Here is an 18566-nt window from a genome sequence, read left to right on the forward strand (position 1 = left end):
AAACTTTAATGCTCTGCTTCCCTTTTAAACATAAGTTCCAATTCCAAACCACCTCTTTGTGAATGCATGCATAAAACTGAATGCTTTTAAGAGCACCCAAGTAATGTCTTGAATGTTTTGCTGCTTCGAAATTTTTTCCACCAGATACTCTAAATCATCTCTCTCAAGTTCAAAGTTCCACAGACTTCTAGGGCAGGGACAAAATGCCACCAGTCTCTTTGCTAAAGTATAACAAGAGTCATCTTTATTCCGGTTCCTAACAAGTTCCTCATCTCCATCCGAGACCACTTCAGTCTCGACATTATTGACCATATCACTACCAGCATTTTGGTCAAAACCATTCAACAAGTCTCTAGGAAGTTCCAAATTTTCCTGTATCTTTCTATCTTAATGTGACCCCTCCAAACTGGTTCAACCTCTGTCTGTTACCCAGTTCCAAAGTCACTTCCCATTTTTTGGTATCTTTACAGCAGCATCCCACTCTCTGTGCTACCAATTTACTGTATTGCTCTGTTTTCACACTGCTATAGAGAACTGCCTGAGACTGGGTAATTTAAAAAGGAAGAAGGTTTAATTTACTGACAGTTCAGCATGGCTGGGAGGTCTCAGAAAACTTACAATCATAGAGGAAAGCGAAAGTGAAGTAAGGCAGCTTCTTCACAGGATGGCAGGAAGGAGAAGTGCTGAGTGAAGAGGGAAGAGCTGTAACCTCACAATGGGTTCGCCTAGCCCACTGCCTAGATGGAGCAGAATTATCAAGACAAAGGAATTGCAATGGGGAAAGAGTAATTCACGCAGAACCACCTTTGCAGGAGACCAGAGTTTTATTATTACTAAAATCAGTCTCCCTGAGCACTTGGGGATCAGAGTTTTTAAAGCTAATTTGTAGGGTGGGGGCTTGGAAGGTGTGGAGTGCTGATTGGTCTAGTTGGAGATGGAATCATACAGGGTTGAAGTGAATGTTTCTTGCTATCTTCTGTTCCTGGATGGGATGGCAAAACTGGTTGAGCCAGATTACCAGTCTGGGTTGTGTCAGCTGATTCATCAAGTGAAAGGTCTGCAAAATATCTTAAGCACTGATCCTCAGTTTTACAGTAGTGATGTTATCTCCAGGTGCAATTTGGGAAGGTTCAGACTCTTGGAGCCAGAGGCTGCATGACACCTAAACTGTAATTTCTAATCTCGTAGCTAGTTTGTTAGTCCTGCAAAGGCAGACTGGTCCCCAGGCAAAAAGGGTGTCTTTTTGCAAAAGAGGTGTTATCAATTTTGTTTCAGAGTCAATCCATAAACTGGATTCTTTCCTAAAGCTAGTTTGACGTATGCCCAGGAATGAACATGGACAGCTTAAAAGTTAGAAGCAAGATAGAGTCAATTAGGTCTGATTACCTTCACTGTCATAATTTCCTCAGTTATAATTTCACAAAGCCAGTTTCAGAGTCCCTTATAAAACCATCAACTCGTGTGAGAACTCACCCACTATCATGAGAACCTCATCATTTACCTCCACCTGGTCTCTCCCTTGACACATGAGGATTATAATTCAAGATGAGATTTGGGTGGGGACACAAAGCCTAACAATATCATGGACTAAACAGTGTTCCACCAAAAATGTATATGTTGAAGCCCTCAGCCCAATGTTACTGCATTTGGAAATAGGGCTTTTAAAGAGTTAATTAAGGATAAATGAGGTCTTAAAGGTGGGTTCCCAATCCAATAGGGCAGGGGTCCTTAGAAGAAGAAGAATAGATACTAGGGGTATACACAGAGAAAAGTCCATGTGTGAACACAGTGAGAAGGTGGCCATCTGCAAACCAAGATGAGTAGCCTCAGGAGACACCAACCCTACAGGAATTTGATCTTAGACTTCCAGCCTCCAGAACTGTGAGAAAAATAAATTTCTGTTGTTTACGTCCCCCAGTATATGGAATTTTGTTATGGAAGCTCTAGCAGAATAATACAAAACACATAGAAAAAAATATTTGCAGCAATTTTTGGTTGCTCATGGACTTCATGAGATCCAGCCTTAAAGGTCAGGACCTTCAAGATTATACATCTTCTAAAAAAAGGATATCATTTTTTTTTTCTAAAAAGTACTGACTATATGAATAGTAGCTGGAAATATTTGAAATCTTATTTCATATATGTTCTTTGAAAATATTGTGAGTGGGTTAAGATCATTAAAAAGGTGTATTTGTTTTAAGCAAGAAGGCTCAAAAGAAAATGGACCATCAAAAGTTGAGTACACAAGAAATATACAAAACATTGTTTAGAAATGTGCCTAGAGACATTTAAGCTAGTTTTTGTATCTTTATATATGTATATATATGAGAAACATATATGTGAAATATATATGTGATATATAGAAATATATATGAAATATGTAAATAAACATAAAGACCTATGGAAAATATCTTTCTCAGAATAAATTATAATTTTTCTTCCTCTTTAGGTTATTTAAATTTGAAACTGTGTATGCTATGAAAAGATGTTTAAAGAATAAAGTTAATGCTTGGGAATAATTAAATCACAATGTTTATATTTTGTGTTTTGAAGGAATTACAAATCCTGGAGTATTTCACACAGAAAAATGTGGGGCTAGTAAATGAAGTGGTTCCAGGTATGTGAGAAAGCTTACAACCAACCAGCACATTTTTGTATAAGCCAAGTATCAATTTACCATGATAACAACAATGACACCTGTGCAAGGTCTTTCGGTGTCCTGAACAATCATCACAAAAAACCCTTCAGTATAGTCTGCTTTAAGAGACATATTGCAGTTACAAGATTAGTGATAGTCATTAGGCCTACTCCCGTCTCACCCAGGTGATACTGTGTCACCTTACGAAGCAACCTGGCCCGGGGATTTCCAACTCTGGTCCAGGGAGTTCCAGGAGACAAAGCCACCTCAGCACAGTTGCAACAACTTTCATAAACCTTAAACAAAATGTACCTTTACAAAAGCATTTAACTCCCTTTATAAAAGAAACACTTTGTAACTGACTCAGACTGAATACAGCTGTAAGAAAGGGGGAAGGATCCCCCAAGTTCTGAAAATGATCTCTGAATGGAGAGCTCCCAATCGGCTGGTTACCTGTCTACCCAGCTGTGTCTGGTCCATGGCACTGGCCTGCTCCACTACCCATCTGGTAAGAGCACTACTAGAACACTGCTTGAGCATCGGAAGGAGCCCAAGACTCATCTTTGAAGTAAATCAGACAAGGTGAAATGTCACCCCTGGGGAATTTGGTTAATAAAAATGACCCAAATTCCTGAACATGACACTTGGCCTTAAACTGGTTAGGAAGATTCTTTAATTGATATTTTCTGGCTGCATTCTCAGTACCAGTTTGCATCCCCATTTAACAATCCCAACAACCACCCCTTCTCCTTTTTATTTTTTTACTTTTTGGTAATCAGTGTGATTCCAGAAAAGGTGTCTCTATTCCTGCTTTAGGTGGAGCATGTGATCTATGCTAAACCAAACAGAGTATTCTGGAGGAAGTGATTTCTCTAGTAGTGGGCATAAGGTTTCAGGCGCATGCATGTGAGAGAACCTCAGCACTTTGTTGGGTGCCCTAAAACAAAGTCATGTCCTTGCTGAAAATGAATAAAGAGGCATGCACCCTAATGAGATGAAGAGAACCAGATAGAAAGAAGCCCATGCAATAAACACAGTGGAGAGATGGGAAGAAACTTAGACCTTGAAGTTTTTTGATCAATCCATTCTTAAAGTCAGCCTGATTTCTGGACTTTTGTGTACATGAGCCAAAAAACAAAACAAAATAAAAACAAATTTCTACTTTGTTTTATTTTATTTGAGTCGGAATTCCTCTTATTTACCATCAGAACATCCTAATTGATGGCTACTCTTAAATATCCTTACATTTATGTATTTGTATAAAGTTTTTCTTTCCTCCCAGGGTTTTATTCTACAAGTAATCAAAGACCCATTTAATAGTTTAGTGGGTGTCTACAATATTCTCCCATCCTCAATTAAACTTAGATATTATTTGTTCAACCTAATACTCACTCAGCCAACCATGATCTGTCATAGTGTCAACAATGTGCAAGGCCTGATCATTAGACACCTTGGAGAAATTAGAGTTATACATATAATGTGGTTCTTGCTTTCTAAAAGCACCTGCCCTAGAATATGAGGACAGGAAAAACACATATGCAGATAGTTCTTGCCTTCTTTTCTTCCTTTTTCTTAAATACTTTCTTTTTTTTCTGCTAGAATATATACTGGAAAGTGGATTATCATAGAATCCCTTCTTATAGAAAGTAATTAAGAAGGAGTCTAGTATATTGCCTAAGAATGCACATGATGCCTGGGTTTGGATCTAGGCTCTGCTACTTGCTAAGTTCCAGTTTCCTTATCTGTAAAATGACATATACCTTGCACAATTGTCTTGAATACAAAATGAGAAAAACATGGCTCACAGTAAGCATTGGACAATAGTAACCATTATAAACTTGGAAAACCCTCATTTTATAAGAAAGGATTTGAGGCCCTTGGTAGCAGTTAATGCCAAACCTAGGTCTTAAGACGATGCTTCTTTTACCATCATCATTGGCTATCCATTTTGAAATCTGCCATGTATCTTCTCTTACATAACAGCTATGAGCAATAATTTCTCAATATCTCATAAGAACATAGATACAACAACCATAAACTCTCTGATTATTTTGAAAGGAGTAAAATAATTCTTCAAGTTTGCCCATGCCAGGTTGTGAGAACCACAGACTAGTTGGGTCTATGGTAAAATGTGGGTATAGCACTCAATCACAAATGCAAAGTTAAGTGATTTTTATAATATTGAATGGAGGAGTCGAGGTCACAATTGAAGGTTAGGGCCAAACAGATCAACACATGAAATATTCAAGGTCAAGGATGAGGTTAGGAGTAGGACCTGGAGGTTCATGCAGGGCAGGAAAGTGGAACAAGGAGGAGTCTAAGCATACACGCAATGACAAAAGTTTATGCTTCAGTCCAAGAATGTGGAAATAATTAAGAGATAGAGACTAAACCAGGAGACTGAAAATTTGTCTTAACAGCGTAAGCTAATGATTGCATTAAAAACACCCTATGACACCATACATTTTGATTGCAAATTACTAATCACTAATTAGAGCAAACTTGTATTTGCTCTGTATAAGTCAATCTGTAAAAATGTTCATTTTTTGGAAGAGATAATGAGGAATCTCAGGAGTTTTCTTATATCAGACATTGCTGTAATGTAACAGATTCTTTACTAAAACCAAAACCTATTTGGTTGAAACTGTTGTTTCTAAACCTATCTTAAAAGGAGAAAACATTGCTCAAAATGCTAATTTTTCATTCATTCCAGGCTTTCCTTCTCACTCCAAATCTCTAAAAACATCAGCAATCCATTGCAAAGTAAATAGCTTTCTAAACCAAAAATATTCTTACATGATATATATCACAAAGCCAGTGGCACTCCCCCAACCTTCATTAATTTTGGGTTCTAAGAAAAATGAGAGTGTGCTGATCAAAAAATAAAAGCACATTTGTTTCTGCTGGAATTCTTTTAAGATGTCTCCAAATTATGGCTTGCTCACACACACCACAAGAGAATGTGTGGCTGAAAGCCCATATACAGCACTATCCAAAACCAAGAACATTTCTCAAAGGGAGACTTCGAGAATGTTTTTAATTACCATGTGCCTCATCGCAGCCTTCCCACTTATACTCTGGGTAAGCTACCAGTTTATACTTGTGGTTTAGCCACTGCTGCCTGTCCCTGATGCAGGTAGACTTTTAATGGTCTTCAGGTAAAGATAATTGGCTATTTGCATGCTTCCAAATGTATCAGTTAAAAAGATACTTGAAGAAATAAACCCACTGTATCTTCCAGTGAATATATTATGGATGCAGATTAACTGTCATGTAGACGTGCACATTAATGAAACCTGGAATGCCTTGACCTGTGAATATGCCTAGTGAATATACTATTACCTCAAAGCCTCTGATTAAAAAAAAAAAGTTAGGTAGGCGTAATTCAGCTGACTAGCAGTCTGAAAAGTTAGAAAAGAGGTAAACGTGAGTCTCACGCCTATATTTCCTTACAATCAAGAGTGAGAACTTCCAATAAGCTCTGGGCAGTGATTTAGAAGGGGGGGGGGGAAATCATAAGAGAATTGAATTAGCTCTCCCTACATATTGATTAACAGCTTTTAAACCCATCAGTCATACTTTAATTTCTGTGTGTGGTGTGTTTAACGTGAGCTCCCAATCCACCTGATTGGATTACCTCACCACCCATGAAAGAATCAGCAGCCAGTGGTTAAAACCGTAATTAGAATCAGGCAGTAATTTGTGCTGGGAGGGATTTGGGTGGTGATGGGAGCAACCCTCTTGCCCCTTCTGTTTAAATTTTTCAGCATAGATGATGAAAAATAATTGTATTTCAGCAATTACCTCTGAGATAGTAGAAAGTGTACATGTAAAGGGATAATCAAAGATTTTACATATTGTAACTCTATTTCTTCCTTTTCCACAAAGTAGTCAGTAAAATACAGACGGTAAGTTTATTATTTACAGTCTCTAATTTCAGTGGAATTGGAGAGTGGTCCAAGGTAAGCCTTATTTTAAACACCCAATATATTCTCCATCATATTTATTTTCCCTGGGCCAATAGTTTTTGAGAAAGAAAAAAAAGAGCAGTATCCACACAAGAACATAAACATAATTAAAAATGCCTATTTAAAAAAATTAAAATTTATTTTCTTTTTTTCTATGACATTTGAAATAGGTATTTTTAAGGGAGATTTTATAACTACAATATTTTTGGTTGGTTTTATTGTAATATTTACCCCTAGGCAAGGGGACTGCCACAATCTTTGTTGAAAACATTTTATGTATAGCTTTGGTTCCAAAAGAAGGACATCTTAAAAAAACTTTAATGATTTTGAATTAGCTATTCTTTTATGAAATATTAATTTAGTATTTAAAAACAAAGAAGTGAATTAAATCCAAATGTGTGATAGAAAATTTCAGTGTTAGCATGAAATAAAATTGGAAAACAATACAACTGAATGGAGTAAAGGGACTTAGTAATTTAACATGAGGTGGCATCATTTGAATTAATTGTACAAAATTCACACATGGACGTGTTGAAATAGGGGGAAGTTACACATCTTTCCCTTCACAACATTGAACAATATCACTACATCCATGTCAGTGCCTGTACACATGTGCAAGCACAGACAAGCAGATTAAAACCAGAGCTAAACAAAAAAACATGCATGATGATAATGGACAGCCCTTGGCCATAAATCTCTAAGCAGATATTTGATTCATAAATTATTTTATACCCTGCCTCTTAACCAACATGAATCTCACGTCCATTTGAGCAGGCTTTGGTGCTGAGTCTTCCCTCTCTTCTTACTTCTGCAATGTATCTCATCACTGCATCCCATACTCACTCTTATTTCTAGCCATTGCTAAAAATGATTGCCCTTGGACTTCCTTTTCCCACCTCTTTGCTCATCTGTATGGGGTGTCTATTTCTAAAGATCTAGTTCCTTTATTTCTTCATTTTCTGCCCATATTAATACCTTGATTCTTTAACTCCTTGTGTAATGATTAATACCTATCTGGTATAATAGAAAGAGCCCTTGCTTAAACTTTTGTGTTTGTCAGTTACTAACATAAACCTCTTAATATCTCTGGGCCTCAGGTCCCTGATACGTAAAATGAGGAGGAACTTGAGGGGACCTTCAAGCTCTGAACCTTGTACAATCCCTTCTGTACAAATAGCTTAACATTTTCATAATGTTGTCTGGCTCAGCAGCAGTTTCATGTATGGATGCTCTGTCTCTCTAATTAGATGATAAGATTTCCAGGAGCATTCACTGGAACTTTTTTTTTCTGTTGTACCCTATAGCTGCTAGCACAGTTCTAAGTATATTATAGATATTCAATAAATATTCATTGATTTGTTTACCGAAGTCCTTTGGGTGGATTTTCATTTCATATAATTACTACCAACAATATTGTTAGTGTAGAAGTGGATACATCAAACAGTTATTCAGAAAATTAATAGATAAAAAGAAAATAGAAACAAAACAACAAAAATAACTCTACATTTTCTGTGTGTTCCTTGATAATTATCTATTTTGGTAATTTGCTCTGTGATCCTTGATGATTGATACCAATAACTTAAAGTGCAATTGGGGGAAAAAACTGTGGGAATAAACCTGAAGATTTCTTTGAAGAAATGATTCTTAATTTGTCAGTGGAGGGGGTGGGGAGGTAGAGAAATAGGACACTTAGAGAACCTGATGAGTGCTATGAGCTTTCTCCAAGAGGGTTCACAGATTTCTTACAACTTGTTAAATAAACAGTGTTTTCCTAAAGCCCATACATGGGACCCACGTTTCATTTTTAATGGCTTTATTTATAGGAGTTGGGTCGAAGAGTACAGTCATAGCTATTCCTGCCAGAGCCCTGTGAAATGATTTCTTTAGCATGTCTAATTGTACCAGAGGTAGGCATGTCATTGAAATCTAAGACTTAGCTTAAGCAAAGAAACAAAGGCACTTGAATGCCTTCCCTGGGATTTCGAAATTGAAACAAAATTTTACTTCAAGTCAGTTGGTGGTGTATTCTAGATACAGAAGGCCAGCTGGTCTTGGAAAATGGAGTGGATGATTTGGGACCATGCATAAACTAATGAAGAAGTAGAGGAAGGTGTTTGGTGGCAAGATTGGAGAATAGAGAAAGACAGAAAAAAAATCATGAATAACATATGCATAAAAGCAAAACCAAGGGCTCACATAGCCATTAAGTAAAAGAGAGTATGGCCTGGGTTTCTGACACCTTTCCTATGTGCACGAGACCCACTTGTGCTGCATTTGCCATTCGTGGTGACTGTGCAAACTTTGAGTCTTTGATAGCCTCTTCCCGTCTCTCACCCCTGTCACTCCAACACACATACACACAAACATAGTCACCATTTTCTGGAACTAATTTGAAATTGGTCTGTTTCTCTTTGACTAGAATAGATTATAATCATATGTTTTCCACCACACACTATTTATGTAAAGTAGAAAAAAGTGACTCTCAAGGTGAAAATGCTTATGATGTAGTTATTTTTTACAAGATACTTAGATGATGAAGGTTCTATGTGAATTTAAAGCTTTTTGTAATCCTAAAGTTTTAATATTTAGATTATTATTCTCCATAAATTAAAACTTGTAATTTTCATGGAAATAAAGAAGAAAATAAATAGCTAAAAGTGTATGTTTGGCAAAGCATAACATACAAATAAACTTTACATGCTTTAAAAATAAATTGCTGAGTTTTTAAAAGACCTTCCAAACAAGCAATTGCAGATATAAAGAAGCAACATAATATTTTAGCAAACCCATTTTATCAAATAAAACATTATGTAGTAGCAACGATTATGTTTTCTATTTAAAAAGATACAATCTTCAATGGGAAATATTTTATGATATTTGCAGGCTTTAGCTTTTTAATTATTGTTCATATTTCCTGCTTATAATATCTTTACTTTGTTAACATATTTTCAGCTACTTGGTAGTGTTTGAAGTTCTATTCCTGCAAGTTTCATGTAGTCTTGTGCTTAACTAATTCAATGGTACATATTACTGTGGTACGTAGTGAATAAAAACCTGTTAACTTCTAAAGTTGTTTTTTTTTTTTTTTTTTTTTTTTTTTTTAATAGACTATTCCAGTGTTTTACCAAGGATTTTACACTAGGAAGCATTCTTGAAGAATGCGACATTATACAGTAATTTTAAAAATTGATTCATTTTTGTTTGAGGAGCTCTATTAAATGGATCGCATGTAAAGTCAACTTGGTTTTGTGAATACTTCTGAATACTTGTTATCAAATGCTTTGGCTTCTCTTTCATTCTAGTTGGTGACATCATCTTTCCTTGCTTTGTTTGTTTGTTTTTGACAAGAGTATGATTAAGTTTTCTTTTTCAGGTAATCCACAGATGTTTTGGGTTGCTGTGGGAAACATCATCAAACATACAATGAAGGAGAGGGGATGCCATTTAAGCTTGTCCAACTTGCCCTATTTTGTTGTTGTTTTATTTTGTTTTGTTTCGTTTTAGGCTTTTAAAAGCAACCTGAAGCCGTGGTTTTTAGTTTCTGTCTCTAGTGATAAGCAGAAAAGAGAGATGAAGAAGGGGTTTTACTGGTCCAACCAGAAACAGAAGCTAAGATCCCATGACTGTGTACTCTTCCCTGAACACCCCTGCTTGGAACAAGAGCTGCACATGGGTAGTAACTACAGCTCATGCACTCGCTAGACCTCCAGAAGAAAAGAAAACGTCTGGGTTTGTCACAAAGGGGGCACAATCTACCAACCTATGGGTTTTGTCACTATTTTAAGAGGATTACTTTACTCCCCACTTGCAAGTATGCTTTCTGCAAATTTCTGATCCTGGGAAAATAAATGTATCTAAAACTGAAAATATGCCTAATTCCTAATGCTGGTAAGTATTTTGAGGTGTCTGAATAAAATAAATCTTGTTTTATCAGATTATTTTAACAATCTGACTTTTATTGTAAGAATGTTATTAATGTGCACAAGCCAACATTGACTCATCTAATTTTCAAATAATCAATTGTTGATTAAAATAGACAATTTTTTCTTAATATTTAGAAAGAGAAAATAATGAGAAGGCATACAGTTTCTGTTTTTGACATAATTCCACCATGAACTTTGCTGTGTGTCTGCGGCAAGTCATTGGTGTTCATTATACCTCAGCATTCCTACGAAAAACAGGAATTTTCATACCCTATCTACTTTGTAGGAGGGTTGGAATAATCACAAGAGATTATAGAAAAAACTGTTACAAATGGAAGGAATCTCAATGATCATCCTAAGATCATTTATTTTGACAGTAAGATAACTGAAGCCCAGAGGCGTTAAGTAAATAACTGTTTCCTTTTCTCTCCATATATATGCTTCTCCTAGAATTGTCACCGATAAGTGCAAGAATCCTTGGTTCTTAGTCTTACTTGGAGTAAGAATTCTGATAAGTAACAGATTTAGGCAAAAAAGAGAATTTGTGGAAGGATAATACAGAGCATAGGGTTTATCTAGAGAGGCAGTACACTCCCAAAAGATAAAGCCTGGCATACTGCTGAAGGGAGTGAGCCAGCTGTACCCTGAGGGTTCTGCGTTGAGTTTTTATGGTGTTGGACTTTCTTGAAGTTCATGCCTCTGTCTCAAGCCTCTGCCTTTTTTCTCTGTCTAGTTTTCCCAATTCTGCCTTAAGTCCTCTCTTGTTCCCCACCTAGTTCCCACTCCAGGCTTGTAGGACCCTCCCTTACTATTAGTTGGTGTGCATGTGTGGCCCTGGTGTTGGATAGGAATTACGCCTGGTATCTCTTAGGAACTTCTTCTTTGCCCTCTTCTCCTTACCAGCATGCATCTAGCTATACTATGACAGGTTAGCTGCAGAGTGAATGATTACTGGCCATCCTAGTGGGAATTCCTTCTTGCATAGGTATTTTCCTTCCTCTCTGCTAATATCCAGCATGCATGTTTTGGGTGGTCCCTGGAGTATGATATTTTCCAGAACTCCCTTTTCTCAGGGGGCTCACCTTTCCTGCTCATGTCTGGCTGTCTGACTACTCTAAAAGGATACTTAAGTCGTATACGTTAATTATGTACTTTTTAATCTCCCCGACTAACCTATATGATCCTTGAATATAGAGACAGTATCATATTTGCCTTTGCCTTTTCATAGCCATTGTTTTCATAATTAACTCTTAATTGGCATTCCTTGAAGAATATTTTAATCTTCAGATTCCTGCTATACCTTTTCACTGTATTCTATACTGTCCTTGGTAGTACTTATCACAATTTTAATATAAATGTATATAATTTCTGTATATACATTTATATAGTTTCTGCATATATAAATATATATGTGTGTATATATATATATATTTGATTTTTAAAATTTTTTTCTCCACAATTTAACTTATGTTACAGTTTCCTCATCTGTTAAATGTGGCGAATAATAGTATCTAACTTATAGAATTATTGTGCAGAATATTTGATTTATTAACAGCGAGTGGAACATATAAGAGGAATTCAACAAATGACTTATTATCATTATTATTATTATTATTATTATTTAACTTCCATGTAATGTGCCTGTACCAAGCAGTAATGATAGAGACTAGAATATATCTGTATATCAGGCTGTACAAAAAGCAATTTTAGATTCAATAAGTTGTAAAGTTTTCTCTGTGCTACCCCATAGGTGGGTTATCCACAGGATGTCTCTTCATCTGTTCAATTCTAGGGGCAAATATATACTATTCAGATTTTAGTAACCTTCAAGGGATACCGAAAAAAAAAAATTTCACAGAGGATGAGAGCTATATAGTGAGAAGGTGAATCATGTTCTCCTTTATAACTTTTTTAAAAAATGTCATCACAGTCTGGTGGCATCCTGCTGAATACATGCCTCTAGAAGGGATTCCATCATTCCTTTTTCAAATATATTTGGGTTTCTGCCAGGCCCAGCAAACACACAGAGAATAAGACAGATAAAGAGACTTTCCTTTGAGAAGAAGGAAAGACTTCAATGTAACTTTGATTTAAGTTAAGCCAGAGAGTAGAACAGGACTCAAGCTACTGCAGGACATCTAAATATATCTGAGAAACCAACATACCCTATCTGCTAGTAAAACCAAGGTAGTAAAGATGTTAAAAGCTTTGATAATCTCAAAACTGAAAGCTTGCAGTTCTCAGCACAACTTGCAAAAGGTAAGCATTTTCAAGGTAAAAGAATCAGTATTATTTTGGTTCATGAGTAACATTTATGAAATGAGTAGCCTTATTCAAAATAAGCACTTAATAGATTGGGAACATCACCAGAGCTCATAAAGGTGGCAGGTTAAATACATTGCAAATCCCAAAGCCAATTAAAATTATTGAGTATTTTGTTTTATGAATATGTCTAAATTTGAGAATTGAAACTACATTTCCCACTGTTCTTTTTTAAATGAGAAAAATAAAAGAATTTTTTTCAGTGTTCATTATAAAGTTAAAGTGTTTATAAATAAATACAGTTGGCAGATACGAATGAATTTATGGAAGGTAACTTTGAACTATTAAGGTGAGATTTAACATTAAAGGCTAAATATAGGAAGAAAAAAAAAAGATGTTGTAATGCTGCAAAAGAGTTTTGTGACTTTTTTCTGGAAAGTAATTTCTGAGTTTCAATTTACTCCCTGGATCATTTTACAATGGCTGTAACCCCGCTGTATAAAGGTGATACTTGACAACTGCGATCAATTCAGGGACTATTGGTGAACCAAATATTTCCACTTTTAAGAGGCGGCATCTGCTGAAGCTGAAGGCACTCATAGAATAGTATCTTTTAACTAGGGACTTCATTTTTCCTGGAATGTTCAAAAACATATATGTATTTCTTACTCATAGGAGATCAATGGATTTATTCCTGAATAAATTGTTTTCTTCTGATGTTTGATTATTTTTATACTTTAATAGTGTAATATGTACTGATTTAGTGTAATATGAAGATATTGTGGCATAAATAAATATTTAAAATGGCAAGGAGTTTTATCTATCTCTACAGATATTGATTGTGATAGGAGTCAGCCAAATGCCTAGGCAGATAGGGACGGGTACCTGGTGAAACCCCACATTCCAACCAAAAACAGCCTGAAGGCTGAAATACCGGACTGCTGGTCCCAGTGAAACCTGTGACCCAGAATAAGAACTTCTGTTCCTGTTTCCCCTCCTTTTCCTGATTGATTCTTTCTGAATAATGCCTTTTAACCAATCATTGCCTTTTCCAATACTACCTATGGCCTGCCCCTCCCTGATTCTGACCCCATAAAAGCCCCAGCCTCAGCCATATTAGAGGGACTTTTCTGCCTTTGGGTAGGGGGACCACCCCCATGTCCCCTCTCTGCTGAAAGCTATTTTATCACTCAATAAAACTCCCTGCCTTATTCGTTCTTCAATTGTCAGCACATCCTCATTCTTCTTGGGCATGGGACAAGAACTCAGGAATTGGTGTGAAAGCCAGACTTGGCCTGGGTAGGCCGAGTAGGTGGGCCATTTCATGCAGTAGGCAGCATTGCCAAGGGAGGCCAAGGTGAGGCATCACTGGCTGGAGTTCCCTGGTTTGCAAAGTGACCAAGAAGAACATCTCATGTCAATATCTACACAGAGAACAAATAATATCTGGGAGGATATTTTCAGTGGAAAACATTAGAATTTTCTGAACTCAGCCATTCGACTAATTATAAACTTTTTTTTTTATGTAACCAGCATGTATTGTATTAGGTATTGTAGGAAACCAAAACCAAAAGATATATATATATATATAGTCCTCAAGGCCCTTCAGATCAAGTTGTGGAGATTATGTACACAAATAATTTTTAGTACAGAAGAATATGTAATATGTTATGATGGAAGCACAATAAAAATGCACATTTAGACAAAGATGAGTTTACTTCAGGACGAGACAAGATTAGGCTAAACAATGAAAATAGTTACTTCCAAGATCTACCTTGAAAACTGGGTACAATGTATGCATACAGCTGCCTGCAGGAAGGCTCCCTGGTAGAACGAGTTTAGGGAACAATGGTGCAGAACTGAAAAAGCATAGATACATTAAAGAACTGCAGACAATTGAAGTTAATGAAGAGCCTGTTTGTTTGGCACTGAACACTGCTCTGTTTATAGAGTAGCTGCTTATCAGACTAAATCGAAGTGAGCTGAAATTCATCATCCATGAGCCAAGAAATAGTTACCAATACAAGATTTATACTGAGACAAGCACAGTTGATAAATAAAAGGTGTTTAGCTCTTCCAGAAATCAACCATTCCAGCATCCTGCCCTTGGGCCAGAAGGTACCTAAGATTTGCTCTGTTTAAATGACATACGGAGGAAGAACTTTCCACGACTTTCTTGTGGAGAAAAACATTAACATATTTTGCTGGAACAAAAGTGGTGGAAAGTCTTTCCACATATGCCATTCAAATATTCTTGTAATTCAGCATGGAACAATTAAAGACCCAATCTATAGAATTAATTTTTTCGTAATTTTAAATATTTTACTAGCATTAGTCTGTTGAGAAAACCATAAAGTGTTGCATTCTTTTGTGAGACATCTACATGCCAATAATAAAATGCTTTGATCAAATAAGAATTTATAAATGTAAAGTAGCAGATTCTGTGAGCCTTGCAATTTGTTTCTTAAAACGTTAGCTCCCACTAGGATAAGGTCTTCTGTATGGAGTCATGGATAGGAAGATTTTAGGCCCGAGGGCTGGGGATCTTAGCTCTAGGCTTGGCTTTGCCACCGTCTGGCTATGTACTTTTGGACAAGGCCCTGACAACTCTGTCCCTCAGATACTATAAAATGGCAATGTCTCAAGGCCTCTCCAACTCTTGAAATTATATGTTTTATAACAACAAAATGAACAGTAAATTTATTTTCAGTTTAAAACTCCTCCAGATTGTCAAGATTAAAACAAAGGAGCAGAGTCATAAATCAGAATGAAGGCTCCAAAGTGAAAGGAATGTGTCAAAACAATATTGTTCTTCTAAACCCTTTTCTAAAGGTGTAAATTGCAATATGACACAACTGCCATTCTGAAGTGCCATACTGAGTTGTTTTGTTTAACAATGAGTTTAATCAGACAAATAGTTCCAGAGGACAGGAAAACAGATGGGCCATCAACTTTTAAATGTGGAAGCCCAGTAGAATCATCTGTTAGCCTTAGGCGAGGCAACTGTGACCCAAGGGCAACAGAAAGTAACAGGGAGAAATATTTAGGAAGTTGTTTATTAGTATAATGTCATGAAGGTTTTCCATAAAGTGAAATAGATGCTACTGTTACTTATTCTACCCTCTTGGTTCAATACTTGGAGGCTTGTAAATTAAACTGACAAAAGGCAGACTAGCAAGAGAAGAGATGGATTTTTATTCACACAGGTACATACAAGAGTTCACAGAAAAAAATATGTGGCTCAGAGAGGTGATTAGAAATTGGGGTTTATATACCATTTTAATAGGGAAAGGGTTGGGAGTGAAGGACATTTATCAAAAAACAAATGACTTTTAGATAATATGAATGAGCCCTTAGGGGAGTAGATGGGAGATATGATCCTTTCTTGACAATGTCTGTTTAGGTGTGGTGTGGAGACCTCTCCTCTTTGGTGAAGAGAGTCGAATTGCTCTCAGGGAGAGGGCTTATGATGATTGAGTTCTTTTGGGACACTGCTTATAAGCAGAAAAACGATTTCAGGAACTCAAATGTCTTCTATTAAAAAATATTTTTTATGCCACAGTAGCATATTCTGGGCCTCTTCATTGTCCTCAAATATTTAGTATTATCTAATTGATAGTAAAAATCAACCATTTGGACATTTAGATAAATGTTTGGTGGAATTCACTCAAATTACAATTTCTATTTACTGAGCTTAACATGAACTTAGATGAAGGAAACTGTCTTTTAATATCCATGGATGTGTGGTGATACAGGGATTCATCAGTTTGTCCCTATTGTTCCATTTCTGAAGCACAGGACTTGTAGCTCATTGTTTTTTCTGTTTGAGTCATTTGATGGCATGGAGTAAAATAGTGTAACAGCTGAAAACTTGACACTTAAAATGTTTGCCCACCATAGAAGTTGACTTATTTAAAATATATTATTTCTAAATTCAAAAGTAATCTTTAGTTTCTATTTTAAACTTACTTTTTGTACCTAAAATTAATGCTTCATTCTATTGTAGCCTCAAATTATGTAAATCGAAAAAACTTACAATTATTATATATGTGAACATATTAATTTGAACCATGTAAAGTTGCCATTTGTTAGATAAAAAGCAGAGAAATATTGCCAATTACATACATAATTTTTTGTAATTGGAACACACAAGCACACAAATTACTGACAATAACTTGGACAGAAGCTTTGTATTTTACTTTTATTTTGGTTCTATTTATTTTCCCCACAGCTGAGCCTAGTGCTATTGACAGTTTAGTATGTGTTTGATGAATACTTGGTGACGAATTGTTGTCAGATTGATTAAATAGACTGTGGGACAGACTTTTAAGTGGCTCAGCCAAATATGGAGAAATAAGAAGCATTTATCTGTCATAGACAAAGAACAAATAGACAAAGAAGAGCCTGGGTGTATGCATACATTTGGTGGACATGTGAGTGGAGAAGTAGAATTGGGATTCTGGGCTGTCTAAAATCAAGAAAGAAAACCAAGTACAAATTTTCTACCCAAAGATGCCCTGCAAGAAAAATGGTGAAATATTTATTGTCTTCAAGATCATCGTTGTTCTAGTGCACACCTCTAATTAGTTCTTTCTGAGCTAGAAAAGCTAATTAAAATATACCTACACACTGCATGGAAATGATACTGCTGTGTGTTCTGTGATGAATGGGCTCACACCCAGGATTGTCATCACATCCAAACCCCCAAGGAGGAAAGATTCAAGACTCCGTGTGCTAGATGCAATCCCAAAATGGTAAAAATGGGTAAATTAATATGCACACATATGTGTGACTTGAGATGAAGATATCACTTTCAGGTAGCAGGAAGAAATTGCCAGCAGTGACTTCTGTTAGGCAGAAGCAATGAGGGATGAGTAAGTAGACTTTTAAATTTAGACATTTATTTAGATGTTCTTTTTTTTTTTTTCCTTTTTGTCAGGTGGGGCTGCCAGGCTCAGTCTAGTATAAAATCAAGTCTTTTCAAGTGAATAAAGCATGGAAAGAGAGAGCGTTCCAGACTCATTGTGGCCAGGGAAGATGGAGTTTCTAATAGCCTAGGGAAGAAAAAAAACAAAAACAAAAACAAAAACAAAAAAATGCTCTTTTCTCCTCTGGCCCTTGTTAAAAGCTAAGTCTGAAAATTTTAAGGGAATAAATTGCTCTGTCATTTGCCAGTATTTTATTTTTGCTTCTTGCTGAACATTGATCCCATCATACATTTGGAGAAAACTCCTTAGAGTAGAATCAGTGGGTATCTGTGTGCCCTGCTGGAACAACTAGAAGGCAGAATTGAGTTTACCATAGAAGACTTGAGATGGGACATGTGGATGAACTATAGCCTTACTAGGCTATAGAGTTAGGTGGACTTGGGGTTGAACCTTGTTTTTTTCTATTTTCTCGTTGTCTGACTTCCAGTAATTTGCCTAATTTCTCTGAGACTCAGTTTTTTCATCTGTTAAATGGGAATAATAATCTCTAATGATAATCTCATTGTAATGAAAAAGGGAGGTAAAGTCCTCAACGTAGTGTGTGATGCATATTAAGTGCCCAACAAATGGAAATTTGAAAGGAAAAAAAAAGCCTTTCTGATGTTACTTGTTCCCAATCTTCAGAGAAACCAACAGTCCACAACTATCAGAGACTGAGGTAAACATATTTCATGCAAAGAAGACCTTAGTGAAAGTTATGTGAAAAGAATACTCTTGGGTGAGAGAAGTATCAAGAGGAAGCTAAGCCCAGATGAATGCCCAATATTTACTCTTCTCTTTTGGTCCA

At 36.2% G+C, this 18566-nt stretch overlaps 1 long non-coding RNA gene across 1 annotated transcript in view; it reads left to right on the forward strand.

Moving 5' to 3' along the window:
- Window positions 1–13593, forward strand: part of LOC123575210 (uncharacterized) — a 133889-nt gene extending 120296 nt beyond the window's left edge. The window contains exon 4 of the long non-coding RNA XR_010577317.2: window positions 10111–13593. This is a non-coding gene — a long non-coding RNA (uncharacterized lncRNA). The remainder of the gene's footprint in view (window positions 1–10110) is intronic.
- The last annotated feature ends 4973 nt before the right edge of the window (window positions 13594–18566 follow it).

This window comes from Macaca fascicularis, chromosome 8 (genome assembly GCF_037993035.2).
Source record: "Macaca fascicularis isolate 582-1 chromosome 8, T2T-MFA8v1.1".
In the NCBI taxonomy this organism is placed as follows: Eukaryota; Metazoa; Chordata; class Mammalia; order Primates; family Cercopithecidae; genus Macaca; species Macaca fascicularis.